This window comes from Olea europaea, unplaced genomic scaffold (genome assembly GCF_002742605.1).
Source record: "Olea europaea var. sylvestris unplaced genomic scaffold, O_europaea_v1 scaffold343, whole genome shotgun sequence".
NCBI classification, from domain to species: domain Eukaryota; kingdom Viridiplantae; phylum Streptophyta; class Magnoliopsida; order Lamiales; family Oleaceae; genus Olea; species Olea europaea.
Window position 1 is genome coordinate 332,647 of NW_019253349.1, and position 11,998 is coordinate 344,644.

An 11,998-nucleotide genomic window follows, 5' to 3' on the forward strand; every position below is an offset into this window, starting at 1 on the left:
GTAAGATTAACGAAAGATTAAAGACAAAATTTTAAGGACAAAATGAAGAAGGAAAATCCAAATGGGGTAAACAGTACTCCCCTGATCAATATGGTGGCTGTGATGGAAGGTTGGATCCTGCAGCATCATCTCCAGGAGGGGGAGGAAGGCAAGATAAAATCTCTCTCAATATGTCAGACTGCTGGGTCTGCTCCGCCTGTATGGCCTGAACTCTAGTCTCCAAACTCCCTAGACGGTCCCATGTCTCATTTACCCGCCACTGTATAGCATCCATCCTACTAACGTACATGCCCAATCGTCCGTCAAAGGTACTCATCTGTCTTATCGCTGCAAGGGACTCACTGCTGGCAGTGGAAGCGAAGTTTCTTGTGGTTGCCATATCGGTCTGCACCTGCTGGATGGTGGTACTCAATGCTCCAAATGAGTACTAAAGACTCTGTATGTCTCGACTGTGTCCTGTCATAGTGGCAAACATTTGCCTCAATAACTGGGTATCCATGTCAGTCGGTGGTGGAGGAGCTTGTGGCATTTCGAAGTCCTCAGCTGCTTGTCCTTCCTCAGCTTGTTGCTATCGACATCGCTCGTTTTCCAACTTCTGTTGATGTTTAAATTTGGCTCGGTCCTGGGCCTCGAGTGTGAGGCATTTGATATAGGGACTTGGTTTCTCTTGTGCCTCCCTAGGCTGAACTTATATGCCTGCAGCTCTACAAATCCCACTTATCAAGCTTGGGAAAATCAGCGAGGTGTGCTTGTCTCCCCATGCACCTGTAATGTGTATTTGGTTGTAGATGTAAGTGGCCAAGTCAATCTTGTTTCCCCGAACTATATGATAGATAAACCCTGCCTTTTGATTTGTGAATGTCATCCTATGGGAGATGGCCTCGATGTTGTGGCATATGAACAACCATAGGATGGCTATAGATGGGGTGAGGTCAATCTAATACCAATCTACAGTAGGGAAAGGCCAAGCATTTTCACGTCCCAATAAAACTTCTGCAACCTCAATCCAGTTGCAATCATAAGGGACTGGGACTACATTATTCCAGGTTAGCTGATAGTAGTCATGAATTACTTCTGGTGAAAACATAATTCATTTACCCCGAACCCATGTTTGATGTAGATGATCTGATCCAGGCGTGTCTATTTTTGTATTGAAGTTGGCATAGAACTCCTTTACCAGATTTTCATATACTGGGTACAGTCTTTCAATCACTTTCTCTCAACCACGGTTATGGATTAAATAAACCAATTCAAAATCGGGGAAATCTTCCAACTTAACTAGCCTTTGGGGATGAGTGCCCACTCACGGACAACATTGGCGTAACAGGCCACTTTATCTGAAGATAGTAATCGCCTGACACACCATTCGGGCTCCCTAGTCAGGGCTGTGCCAAAAGTGGAACCAACCTTCTCTTTTCCTTTTAATGTTCTTTTTAAAGGCATCCTGCAAAGGTGTAAACATAACATTTATTAAACTTCATGTTGAAAAACGAGAGATGAAATGAGATTAGCAAATCCCCCAAACTTGCTTCAACATGCATATAGAACTCTTTGGTGTGCACTCTTCAAAACATGACGTTCAAGGTAGTCTAAATAGTGTGCCAATATGAAAAACTAATAAAATTAGGCCTAAACATGCACACTTGAAAAATTGGACCTATGACTGAGTGTGCATGTTCGGCCCTAGACATCATCGAAAAATATCGAAATTTTCCCTGGCAATCTCTGGGCATATGAAAGTATTCAATGAGATCTACCATATACTCAAATTTCAAATCAATTGGACTTCGTTTGGTGTGTCAAGTAATGGTGTAAAGTAGGGACGTAGGGTGCCGTGACCTAGCCATGTGCCTACGTGTTGCAAAATGGATTTGATGGCCTTTCATGTGTTTGTGAATGTGGTAATATGTAATCTTCAAGAAAACTTGCTTAGAACGTATACGAAAGGTAAAACAACAATGTACACACAAACGGACCTCAAAACATTTAAATTGTGTCAAGTGACTCATGCTTAAGTGCGCACTTTCACCGCCGGACATCATCGAGAAAACTCAAATTTTTCCAGAGCAGCCTCTGGGCATATGAAAGTACGTAGTGTGGAGTGACACATATTCAAATTTCATGCCCATTGGATATCTTACAAGTACGTAACGCAAGGGACGAAGTGGGTGCTGTAAAGTGACGTGAACCTAACATGTGTGCCTACATGTGTGTGGTTGGTGAGTGAGTGTTTCGAGCTCAATTTCTATGGCATTTGATCGCAATGTGTATGTTAATGTATATATTTAGATTATCAAATGCGGGATTCCACATAATGCACAACAAACTTCACTTAGGCAATTTATCGAACATGTTGTATGCATTCCTTGTAAACCCTACAAATACCAAAAAGATAATGTGCTTCTAATCCATAACACAACCCAAGTTCAAAATACACAATCCATCGACTACCTATTGCCCATTCTTCGCAATCAAGCTCAAAAAGTTTTTGGTTCACCACGAACCAAACTTAAAAAAAATCATAGAGAAAAAGGAATGAGAAAATACCTTGAATTCGCGATGGATGTGTGGAGTATGGATTTATGGTACCAATGGGATGAAGAATGCTATGTAATATGAGTGGGAGTTGTGTGTGAATGTGTCTTTTCGTTTGTTGGTGTGATGGTGCGAGAGATATGTGAAGAAGAGGAAATGAGGGAGAGTGGTTCGGTACCATGACCGAGGTCCTACTATGCGGTCGCATAGTAATAGAAATGCTACCCATTTTGTATTCGGGTGATGTCTATGCGACCGCATAGACATTATGTCTATGCAATTGCATAGACCAAAATTTTGTGTTTTTTTTTTCAAAATAAAACAAAACATAATGAAATACAAAAAATTATTTTCCCTCGTTGAATTCTCTAGTACATATTTCCCCTGTAATTTTTTGAAAACGTCCTTTTGTCTTGAAATGCGTGAATTATACTCCCACTCATCCAAAACCATTTCAAACTTACCGAACATGTATTCAATGCCTAGGAATTTATGTGGACGATACTTAGATTCTATTGACATGCATGGATGAACGATGTCCTAAAAAAATATAAATGCGAAAATTAAACAACTCCTAAAATAATGGGAAAAGTAAAATAAATTGAAGGATAAAGTGGGTTGCCTCTCACCCAGTGCTAGGTTATAGTCAATAGCTTGACTTTACTATATTGCGTCATTCTGGTGGTCTAAGATGAACGGTAGACTTTTCCTTTGAGAAATCGCCATCTTAATAGTGCTTCAAACACTGTCCATTGAACTTGAATGTCCCCTTGCTGTCATGAGTGATCTCAACTGCCCCATGTGGAAATATCTGTGTAATAGTATAGGGACCAAACCATCTCGATCGCAGCTTTCCTGGAAACAGCTTGAGCCTAGAACAGCTTGAGCCTAGAGTTGTAGAGTAGTACTTTTTTCCCCACCTTAAATCCACGCCTCTGAATATGCATATCATGTCACTTTTTGGTGCGTTCTTTGTAGAGTCTTGAATTTTCGTAGGCCTCCATTCGGAGCTCATCCAGCTCATTAAGTTGTAATAGATATTTTTCACCCGCAGCCTTCAAGTTCAAATTCAATTTCTTCATTGCCCAATAAGCATGGTGTTCTATCTCAAGAGGTAAGTGGCATGCCTTCTCGAAAACTAGTCAATATGGTGACATCCCTATAGGAGTCTTGAATGCAGTCCTATAGGCCCACAAGGCATCGTCCAGCTTCTTAGACCAATCTTTTCGTGAAGAGCTTACTGTGACTTCAAGTATTCTCTTTAATTGCCTATTGGACACTTCAACCCGTCCGCTGGTTTGAGGATGATATGCAGTGGCTGCACGATGTTTAACGCCATATTTAGTCAACAACTGTTCAAATTGGCGATTGCAGAAATGTTTGCCCCCGTCACTGATTATAGCTCTCGGTGTGCCAAAGCGGGTGAAAATATTTTTCTTTAGAAAATCAATCACCACCTTCCCATCATTGGTAGGCAATGTAACGACTTCTACCCACTTCAATACGTAATCCATAGCCACCAATATGTACTGATTAGAGAATGATGGGAAAAATGGCCCCATGAAGTCGATCCCCCATACGTCGAATAGTTCCACATCCAGGATACTGTTCAAATGTATTTCATTTTTCCTGGATATATTATCGGTGCGTGGACATCGGTCACATCTTTTCACGAATTCAAAAGCATCCTTAAACAATGTAGGCCAGTAAAAACCAGACTGAAGGATCTTCGCCTCTGTTTTTGAGAAATCTTTGATGAACCTTCTGTAGAACCCAGCATGCCTGAGGAAGCTACGAACACCTTTCACTGATATTGGTGGCGGTAATTTCTCGATCACCTGAATCTTTGCTCTGTCCATCTCAATACCCTTTGTTGAGATTCTATGTCCTAAAACGATGCCCTCCTGTACCATAAAGTGACATTTCTCCCAATTCAATACCAAGTTGGTCTCTATACACCGATGTAACACAAGACTCAGATACTTCAAACACTCATCAAACAAAGACATAAACACTGAGAAGTCATCCATAAATACCTCGATAAATTTCTCAATCATATCCTAAAAGATAGCAATCATGCAGCGCTGAAAAGTGGCAGGAGCATTGCATAAACCAAAAGGCATCCTACGTTATGTAAAGGTACCGTAGGGGCATGTGAAAGTTGTCTTCTCCTGATCGTCAGGTGCTACTGGAATCTAATTATACCCGGCGTACTCATCCAGAAAACAGTAATGCGAGTGCCTTACTAGTCTCTCCAACATCTGATCAATGAACGATAGTGGAAAATAATCCTTTCGAGTAGCAGCGTTTAGTTTGCGGTAATCAATGCAAACCCTCCATCCAGTCACTATTCTTGTAGGAATCAACTCATTTATCTCGTTTTGTACCACTGTGATACCCTCTTTCTTTGGAATAACCTGCATTGCACTGATCCATGCACTATCTGATATTGAGTAGATAATGTCTGCGTCGTGCAACTTCGATACCTCGGCCCTAACCACTTCCTTCATGTATGGATTCAATCTCTGCTGACCATCAATGCTTGGCTTGAATTTTTCCTCCATGAGTTTTTGTGCATTCATAGTGACGGGCTGATCTCCTTGATATCTGCAATTGACCATCCAATGACTATTTTATTCTCCCTCAGCACCCGAAGTAGTCTCTCTTCTTCTACTTCACTGACACTATTTGAAATAATAATCGGGAGTGTAAAAGCCTCCCCCAGGTAAGCATATCGAAGTTGTGGTGGCAATTGTTCGAGTTCCAACTTGGGAGGTTGTTGAATAGATGGCACTGACTTTGAAGTTCTAGTTCCCAGTTCTTCGAAGTAACGCTTGCGCATGTATGGTAGATTAGTTTCCAAAAACCGCGCACATGTTTCAATCTCACTTGAATCGACATGAGTGGATAAAGAATGTGCAATGCACGCCTCGTATACATCGGACGAGTCAGTGTTGAAAGAGATTTGTTCTTCGCCAAGCCTCAATATAAGCTGCCATTTTTGAATATCGACAATAGCTCTTCCAGTAGCTAAGAAGGGTCACCCCAATATGAGTGGAACATCCTTATCTTCCTCCATGTCTAAGAAGAGAAAATCGGCTGGAAATATGAAATTTTATACTTTTACCAACACGTCTTCAATGATTCCTCTTGGATGTGTAAGGGATCGATCTGCTAACTGTAAGGTGACTGTTGTGGCTTTAACTTTTCCCAAGCCGAGTTTTCTGAAAATAGAGAGAGGCGTCAAATTAATACTTGCACCTAAATCACACAAAGCTTTATAAATGACAATTTTCAATAGTGTAAGGTACAGTAAAACTCCCTGGATCTTTAATTTTTGGAGGCAGCTTTTTCTGGATTCTAGCACTGCATTCCTCAGTTAGCATCACTATTTCGTTTTCTTCTATCTTTCGCTTGTTAAAGAGGATATCCTTTAGGAATTTTTCATAACTCGGCATCTGAACAAGTGCCTCAGCAAATGAGATGTTGATGTGTAATTTCTTGAAGACTTCAAGAAATTTACTATATTGTTGATCCAATTTGTGCTTTTTCAACCTCTGTGGGAATGGAATAGGAGGCTCGTGAGGGTTGATAGAATTGGTAGCTGTACCCCGTGATGTATTGGAACTCTTCTTGGCAACATCCCCTATTGTTTGTTCAATCTATTCCACAATCTCGTCATCTGAGGTTGGTGCTGATTCCTTGCTAGCTACCGATCTTTTTACATGTATCTCCGGTAGTTGTACTCCACTTTTGGTTGTTATAGCCTTTGCGTGCTCCTTAGGATTGATTTCAGTGTTGTTGGGTAGGTTTCCTGGTGCTCTACCTGTCATGGAGATTGCCATTTGTCCCATTTGCGTCTCCAAATTTTTTATTGTAGCACTTCAGCCTTGGAGAGTTGCGTCTGTTTTTCGCATAAACTGGTTGTTGGCCTCCTTATAGTAATTAGTCGTTGCCATGAACTTCTCAAACATCTCTTCTAATGGTGGCTTTTTATTCTGTTTCTGAAATTGACCTTGTGGTCTGTTTTGATTCTGGTTGCTCCATGAGAAGTTTAGGTGTTTTCTCCAGCCCTAATTGAAGGTTTCCGAATGTGGATTGTTCTGTTGTGTTGACCCCATTGCACAAAATCTACATGTTCGACCCCCTGTGTGAGAATTGGATAGTTACAATATTGTGGTCTGCTCCACATTGTCACAGCTTGGCTTCTTGACTTGTTTTGCATTGGCGGTTTGTGAAATGCTCTCAACCTTATGGAACAAGGAGTCTATCTTCGCAAATAATGCTGAGCAAGTATCTACTTCATAAACCCTCGACGTTATCTTCTTAACCGCTCGATCTATAGACCACATGGCTGAAGTTGTAGCCATTCTCTCAAACAGTTCCCATGCTCCGTCAATTGTTCTTGTGGAGGTAGACCCGTCGGATGATGAGTCCACCATGCTCTTGAAGGATGGAAGTAATCCAGTGTAGAAAAATCGAATTTGTGTCTTCTTATCAAAGCCATGTTGAGGACACTTCCTTAACATATTTTTGAAGTGATTCCATACCTCTTCAAATGATTCTAACTCACCTTGGTTGAATATAGAGATGTCCTGCCGCATTTTTGCTATCTTAGCTGGCGAGAAGAACTTAGTGCAGAATTTGTGGGCTAACTCGTTCCAAGTGGTGATGCTTGCGACGGGAAGTGAATCCAACCATTCAAGTGCTTTATCCTGCTAAGTGTGTGGAAATAATCACAGTCTTATAGCATCGTCTGAGACACCCTGGTACCTAAAGTGTTGGCACATGTCCAGAAATCGGGATATGTGTGTACGTGGATTTTCACTAGCCATCGCGTGGTATTTGATAAGTGTATTTTTGCACACTTATTTAGGTCACAAACATGACTTAATAATGAGTAAAATGATTGAATTGTGACTTAATCTCGTTATATTTGTGAATTGTAGGGAATACCGATGGACATGATGAAATTCAGAAGAAAAGAGCCGAAAAAAGACTAAAATGGAGCAAAGTGATAGTTCGAGGACCAAGTTGCAAATAATCCATAGATGAGACAGGAAATGGAATGAAGATTCAAGAGTGTTAGAGGTTAATTGGATGAGTAAAGGAGTCAAGAGGTGAAATATGATCGAAGTATTATCAAGTATCAACTTTCAGGCGAAAAAGCTATGCTCGTGAATTTTAATTTCTACTTGATATCCATTTTTGACATATTAAACATCAGAATTTGAGGAATCCTATTTCTATCAAAATGTAGATCTTTGAGTTTTCTTCACAATACACTTTGAATCACTTCAATCGGAGATCAGGGGAGAAAGTTATGACCAAAATACTAAAAGCTGTCCAGCGGAAAGAATTGTATAACTATGCGGTCGCATAGTATAAATTCTATGCGGTCGCATAGAAGCCTCCCGAGAACTTTTTCTCAAATTTTTTTACTCTATGCGACAGCATAGAAATGTACTATGCGGTCGCATAGGTATAATCTGGGGGCCGTTTTGCAGTTTCCTTATACGATCGAAACTCCTTTGGTAACCTAATTTCCACGCGATTTAAATACGAAAGAACGTCCAGAAGAAGGGGAGAACGTAATTGGAGGCACAAAAAACAATTTTGGAGGATTTGGAGAGGAAGAACAAGGCAATTTTACCCTCGAGAGATGGAAAATAAGTTAGACATTATGTTAATTATCGTAAAGTTCGATAGAGGATAGAAATATACCGCTATACTTTACGTGATCTTTAAGTATTCATAAATCTTTAATGCATTTTTATATGTTCGCATCCCTCATAGAAATATAGTCGGATCGCATGTGAAAATAGGTTTAATTCTACTCGAGAGAGATTGTTAAACAAATTAGGAATATTGGTCTTCATAATTGAATCGTGTTGTCAATTTTATAAAATTCGGATTAAAGAGGATTGATATAAGGGGATTCGGAATCCTAGTACGCATTTCATTATCATATTTTTATAAAACTTGCATTTAGTTATAATCACGCATTTAATCTAGTTAATTTAGGCTTTACATTTATAAGTATGTTATTAAATCATAAGTTAGTTAGCAAAAATATCAAAAATTTCTATTATTTCGGTTAAGGCGACGATAGATAAAATTGAACTAATCAATCTCTGTGGGACGATATTCGGACTCATTTAATCCACTTTATCACTTGTTAATGAACCGTACACTTGCAGTAGTTTAAAATCGAAGGAAATAATTTCGCGAACAGTATTGATGCCCATTCTGAAATAGTTGAATTACATTTGTTTTTAGCTGGAAGTTCGGTTGCCCAAATGGAGGATACACTATGTTAGATTGACTCTGGACCACCAACGGTGCCATGAAGTCCCCAAGTACCATATTCTCTTCATCTTCAATCCCTGCGCCTTCTTTGAGGTGAATTACTGGACGATTTTGCTCGTTAGCCATCTGTTGTTGCCGTTTTTGGTCTTTTTGAATTTGTTGTGCTGCTCTTGCTTCTCTTTGCCTGTGATGAAATGTGCGTTCGATCTCTGGATCAATGGGAACCAAGTCTCAATCAGGTGCTCTTTACATAGAAGCCCTGAGATAGCACAAATAACACAAAATTAAATTAAAGTACACAAGAAATTAAGTCTAATAAGCTAACTACTACTAATCTAGATAAGTTTGAATTAGTGTCAATAGATAAAATTAAACTAAATTTCAATCCCCAGTAACGCCGCCAAAAACTTGTTCACAAAATTGTTTCTTTTAATTTAAAATCCACCGCAAGTATACGGTTCGTTAACAAGTAGTAAAATGGATTATGAGTCCAAGTATCGATCCCACAAGGATTGAATTAATTTAAGTCAATCTATTATGACCTTAACCGAAACACAAAAGTATGATTTATGTGTTATGATTTGACTTAGAAAAATGCGAATTATGATGCAATTATTATTGAGAACTTATACTAAATGCAAAATGACCTGAATGTAATTTATGAGAATTTATGGGTTTAATGAATTGCTAACGCACTAGGATCACGAATTCCCAAGCAATACCCGTTCAATTTTCAATATGCAAATTTGATACACAATCCCACAAATGATGAATCAATATTTCTATTTTAATTTAGGAATCTCTCTCGAGCAATACCAAACCTACCCCAATATGTGGTTCGACTATATCTCTATGACGAATACTAACATACATGAATGCATTATGATTTCATGCATATTCAACAATTCACACTCGGCATAGTGGTAAATTTCTATCCCCTATCGGACCCTATGATGATTTACACTATGTCGAACCTATTTTTCTTCTTTCGAATGCATAAAACAGGCCATCAAAATTATATAATTACGTGCACAATAATAATATGAAAATAAAAACGTAATAAATCATTCAATTTCAGAACATGTGTTTAAATATATCAAATATCCAAATCAAAAATCAAACGCAGTATTTCAAGGTTCATCGATCTCCTAACAATGAAAAATCTAGCCTAACATGCTAAAAAGAAGAAAATACAAAAATAGTTGAAGAAACGTCATCACTCGAATCAAGTTTCAATCGAATCTTCACTTGGCGTGATGTTTTCCTCTTGTTCTCTCTTCGTTTTCTCTTTCAAAATCTCCTTTTTTCTTGTAAAAACGGTGTCATCGTTCTAATCAATTTTCGTTTATATAGGACCTTAAAAATCTTGTTTCCATAAGAGTTTCGACAGAATAAGGGAACTGTGGATTTGGCCAAAAAATGCTCTATGCGGTCGCATAGAGTAAAAGATTTGTGAGAAATAATTCTCGGTTTGCCTCTATGCGGTTGCATAGAGGGGTCGTATAGTGCTACCAACTATGGAATAAGTCCATTTTGATCCTCCTACTTGAATCCTTCACTTCTTGTCATCTTTTCTTCATTCTTTCCATTCCATCATCTCAAAATATTATCAATTGGCATTTAGCTTAATCAATTTCTTAATTTGTTTATCGGGTCAACTTTTGGATAATTGTACCTTGGTCCCTGAACTTGCACTTTACGTCATTTTAGTCCTTTTTCGTGTCTTTTCTCCTGAAATTTACCATGTTCATCATTGTTCCCTACAATTCAAAAATGTAACGAGATTAAGTCACAATTCAATCATTTTACTCATAATTAAGTCATGTTTGTGACCTAAATAAGTGTGCAAAAACACACTTATCAGAGGACATTTATATGAAACTTCCATCTGGCATGCCTCTTCCCTCAGTTGATTATGTTGTAAGCTAAAACGCTCTTTTTATGGTCTTAAGCAAGCTCTTTGTGCTTGGTTTGATAAGTTTCATCACACTCTTTTGGATTTCTCTTTTACTTAGAGCCAGTTCGACGCATCTCTGTTTTTCATAAGAGTACCGCTAGCATTGCTTTTTTGTTGATATATGTGGATGATATTATTATCTCTAGATCTGATCACAGACTTATTTAGAAACTTTAGCAACATCTTCACTCGATTTTTCATACGAAAGACCTTGGTTAGCTTACTTACTTTCTTAGCTTAGAGGTCCATACTATATCACATGGTCTCTACTTGAATCAACATAAATATATTCAAGCTTTGATTTGATTGGCTGATCTATCTGAAGCCTCCTCAATTGATAAGCCGCTGGAGCTTAATGTCAAAAATCAAAAAGCTAAGGGAGATATTTTCCAGATCCTACTCCTTATTGAAAGTTGGTTAGTAGTCTCATCTATCTCACTATCACACGTTCAGATATTTTATTTGCAGTTCATACTGTAAGTAAGTTTATGGACGCCCCTCGTCATCTTCATATGGTGTCTGTCCATCGCATTATTCGCTATCTTATTGGAACTCATCATCATGGTCTCTTTTTCCCTCGGGGGTCATCTCTTGAGCTCACAGCTTATAGTGATGCTGATTGAGCTGGTTGTCCTGATTCTCGTCGTTCTACTACTGGGTGGTGTATTTTTTTTTTGGTGATGCTCTTATTTCTTGGAAATGTAAGAAACATGACTGTGTTTCTAAGCCCTCCACTGAGGCTGAATACTGAGTTATGTCGGTTGCATGTTCTGAAGTTGTGTGATTAAGTGGTCTTCTTGCCGAACTTGGTTTCTTTCAGTCACAACCTATGCCTCTTCATGGTGACAACACTAATGCTATTCAAATTGTAGCCAATCCTATGTATCATGAACGCACAAAACACATCGAAGTGGACTGTCAATATATTCAGGACGCCTATGATTCCATGGTCATTGCTCTTCTCCACGTTTCCACTTCTCAACAAGTCGCAAATATCTTCACCAGATCTGTAACTCGCCATCGTCATAATTATCTCGTCAGCAAATTGATGCTTGTGGACTCCCCAACATCAATTTGAGGGGGGGTATTAGCGTGTATTATTAGAAATTATTTACTTCCTGCAATTTAGGTAGTTTCCTTGTACATAATAGCTAGTTTCCATGTATACTTTGTATCCTTAAATAACTTGTAACTTCT